The sequence below is a fragment of the Vombatus ursinus genome, unplaced genomic scaffold (assembly GCF_900497805.2).
Source record: "Vombatus ursinus unplaced genomic scaffold, bare-nosed wombat genome assembly UNPS02014768.1, whole genome shotgun sequence".
Classification (NCBI taxonomy): Eukaryota; Metazoa; Chordata; class Mammalia; order Diprotodontia; family Vombatidae; genus Vombatus; species Vombatus ursinus.
The window spans coordinates 36,891,722-36,895,858 of record NW_020954546.1 but is presented as its reverse complement, the minus strand read 5'-3'; the positions used below and the strand labels follow the sequence as shown (position 1 = coordinate 36,895,858).

The 4,137-nt window shown below is 44.8% G+C and overlaps 1 non-coding gene across 1 annotated transcript; it reads left to right on the top strand.

Moving 5' to 3' along the window:
• Positions 1-3,805: 3,805 nt before the first annotated feature.
• Positions 3,806-3,879, top strand: TRNAI-AAU. Its single transcript has one exon. It is a non-coding gene; the product is annotated as a tRNA-Ile (tRNA).
• The last annotated feature ends 258 nt before the right edge of the window (positions 3,880-4,137 follow it).

The following is a 4,137-nucleotide window of genomic DNA, read 5'->3' as shown; positions in this document are numbered from 1 at the left end:
TCTCTTCAGCTCTGGTCTTTTCATCAAGAATGCTTGAAAGTCTTCTATTTCACTGAATATCCATTTTTCTCACTGAGGGATTATACTCAGTTTTGCTGGGTTGCCATTTCTTACAGCAAAATAATATTCCCTTCTGTTCATTCAGCATTTGTTCAACAGTCAATGTTTTGCAATCAATGGTCAATTCTTCCCTTTTGTTTCCAGTTCTTTATTACAACAAAAGGTGTTTCTATAAATATTTTGCTACATATGGGTGCCTTTCTTCCTCTGTCTTGGACCACTTTAAGGTATGCAATAGTGGTCAGTCACTTATTGATTTTTATTGCAAAGTTCCCAAATACTAATTCCTGGCACCACCAACAGTCAGCTATGTTCTCCCACCTGCTGCATTTCAAAAGGCAATTTACTCTGGAAGAAAAACTGTTAATGAAAAATGGGTTCTGGTGTTGAAAGCAGAGCAAGAGAAGTCTTCAAATGATCTGGTGGCTAAGTTGATTTATTGATCACAATCCTCTTCCACTTCTCCCATGTTCTAGCCATTACTGAAACTGGATCCCCTCCTCTTTCAGTCAGTAGTGGTTACACTGATGAGGTCTAGAGGTTAGGGGTCCTGGAACCCCAAGATCACAACACATGAGTTCTGCCTGAAAGAATTTGACCCAAGCCTTCTTTCAGCCAAAAAACAAGGTTTATTGAAGGTTCACCATATTAGCCAGACTCTTAAAGAATCTGAGTATCTATGGGCTATTGGCTAGATTGTGAAAATCTGAGCAGTGGCTAGACTATAAGAATCTCAGCATCTTAATGGAGACAAGATGGACCTTATATACAGAAAAACTGTGGGAGGGATCTAAGAGTGGCCAAGTAGTTTGGGGTGACTAGAGGAGGGATCTAAGGAGATCGGGATGGAAGTGGCCAGTAAACTGGGGTGAACAAACTCCTGGGACCTGGACAATGGAGCCTAGCTAGGATTAAGTGTGGGAAATGGCCAGGGCTCCATAGGAAGGTAAGACAATGGAGGGGAGATTGGGTGTAGTCACAAGGAAAGGCCAGTTGATGTGATTATAGCCTCAAGCTAACACCAGAGGTTGGGCCATGTGGGAAAGTCCAGGGTTTTTCCTTTCTGGGGCCCAGATCCCAAACCCATCAAGACCTTTACTCATTCCCCTTGACTCACTGGTTGAGACAGCAGAGTTTCCTTTTTCCTCTTTGCTACTTCCACATTCTCCCCCAATTTCCATCACTCAGTAACACCTCCTTTTTTGAGGGTCATGTTTTCACATCTACTGCCTAATCAAAATACTGGTAGCTGTTGTCTATAGACAACTCCTCTTCCTTCATCAATGAGTTTGATACCTGGCTTGAATTTGTGAAAAATGGTTTCTCTTTGTAATCTGTGTCTTGGAGATTTAGAGCTCCACCCTGGCAGCCTTCTGCTTTGAAGATCTTCAGAAGCACATTGCTGATAATGAGATTGCATTGAATCTTCTTATCTTGGTCAAACCCAACCTAAACTTGAATTGATTTTATCCTACTCAAGCTTGGGTGGAGACTGATACTACTGCCCAGATAGAGACTGGGAGTGGTCTGGAATGAAGTCAGGTTGAAAGGGTATATAATGTTGTACCCCTGAAGAGGTGTAGGGGTTTTGGGGTGCTCCTAGATGCACAGAGGCACCCCAAGATCACAGTGCTGCCAGGTCTGCCTGAATGAATTCAACCCAAATCTTCTTCCAGCCAGAGAAATAGTTTATTAAAGAAAAGTATATAGGCCAGACTCCCAAGGAACCCAAACATCAGTGATCTAAATGGGGGCTAGAGTGGATAGGCCAGGTGACACCCATGAGGATGAGTGGGCATGAGAGTCTCAGCCTTTGGGCATGAAAACAGCTCAGAGTCAGAATGGGGGCAAAGGTGGATCTTAAATCAGGTGACACCTGTAAGGACCAGGCGTGAGACAGTCTCAGCCTTTGGGCATGAGAAATTCCCAGCATCTGAATGGGGGCTGGGGGTTAAGGTGATGCCCATAAGGACAAGAGGGCATGAGAAAACCTCTGCCTCTAGGCTTGAGAGATTCTCAGCATTTGAATGGGGGCAAAGGTGAATCTTAAGTACAGAAAGACTGTGGGAGGGATCTAGGAGTGGCCAAGTAGTTTGGGGTGATGGGAGGAAGGGCCTAGGGAGATCTGGAAGGGAGTGGCTAGTAAGCTGGGGTGAACAGAACTCCTGGGTCCTGGACCTCGAGCCTAGCTAGGATTAAGGGTGGGAAATGGTCAGGGGTCATAGGAAGGCAAAACAATGGAAGGGAGATTGAGTGTAGCCACAATGAAAGGCCAGTTGAAGGGGGAGGTGGTTGAGAAAAAGGGTCCAGGTGGGAATTCCATTTGGAAGGTCTGAGAGATTTGAATAAACAACGAGAATAGATAATGAAGGGAATTGGAAGGTAGAAGTTTGCTTTCAAATGGAGATAAAGAGAGACAAACAGGATCCAGGTTCTTTTCAGGGCCGGGGAGGAAAGATGCATATCAAAAGGTGAGGCTGAAACTTTGGAAGGGAGGTAAGGGGAATCTAAAAATCTAAGGCTTTTCAAACTGGATGGTGGACACATAACCCCGTCACCCCCAAATCCCAAATTGAGCCAGTTCTGAACTGGCCCCCTTAGGGGGGCACAGTTTTGAACGGAACTCCCAAGCAATGATGTCAAGCCAGCTTGAGAGAAACTAAACCATGGGCATATGTACCCCAATTTCATTTATCTGTTTCTTAGAGCAGACTTTGTTTCAAGTTGGGGTTCATGGGTTTGGGGTTCACAAATTTTTCCTCTCCTCTTCCACTCCTGCCCTCATACTTGGGGGACATTTCAAAATACATATTATTTCTCTCAAATACTCTAACCACTCAGTTCCTGAATCTACTCATTTCCCAGGATTTACTCCTCCATCTTACCTAACTCATGCATAAAGATGACCATACCCTAGATCTTGCCACAAATGCACCACCTGTATTAAAGAATTCTGAATTCCTTATCTAAACTCACTCCCTTGGCTTTTCACTTCTTCCTCTGTCTTTTCTTAACAGCCCTGGTGTTTCTACACACCATTATCTTCAATCTTTTAGTCCCTCACTTTTCTCCCAGGCCATCTTGCTGGCTCTAGTCACCTTATCCTCTCTTAACCATCTTATGCCTTGGTGAACCAATACAACTAGTCACTATCTTCTCTTAAATCCCTAGCCCAGGGGTGGGGAACCTGCAACCTCACTGCCACATGTGGCCTTCTAGGTCCTCAAGTTTGGCCCTTTGACTGAAGTTGAAGTTTGGCCTCGAGGCAGCAAGTTCCCCACCTCTGCCCTAGCCCCTTATCATATCCCAGATTTCACCCCTGGCAAGCCTCAGTACTGGATTATTCTGACCAAACTGCTCCCAAGCCTGGAATGTTTTCCCTCCTCATGTCTGACTACTGGCTTCCCTGGTTTCCATTCCCAATGAAAATCGCCTATTTTACAAGAAGCCTTTCCCAATCCCTCTTAATTCTAGTACTTTCTTTTAATTATTTCCTATTTATTCTATACAGAGTTTGTTGCAGATAGTTGTTGTCTGGTTGTTTCCTTTTTTAGATTGTGAGTTCCTTTGTCTTTTGCCTTGTTTTGTTTCCTAAACGCTTAGGAGAGGGATTGGCAGGTAGTAGTTGCTTTAATAAATGTTTAGCTGGTGAACTTATCAACTAACAATAAGTAACAATCTTAGAGGAACAGCGGGCCTTTTCCGTAATACTTGGGTGGTCTTGACTACAAGGTTAGCGAGTAAAGGCCGGTTAGCTCAGTTGGTTAGAGCGTGGTGCTAATAACGCCAAGGTCGCGGTTTCGATCCCCGTACGGGCCAGCTTCTTTTACAAGGGACTCTCAGAAATCCCACTCGTAACTGGAGTGAAGCGCCGCAAACTCTGTAAACCCTTTGCTGCCACAGCTCATAGGAGAAGACAGAGCCAAGAAGCCAACACAAGAAATGACAAATTTGAAGCTTTGGCTAGCTAAGGACAAAGCTGGAGAATGGCCAAATCTTCCCGAATCACCTGTGGTACTCATGGAAGCAGTGGGGAGGGAGGGATGCGGGAACCCACAGAGTGACCTTCTCTCCTAC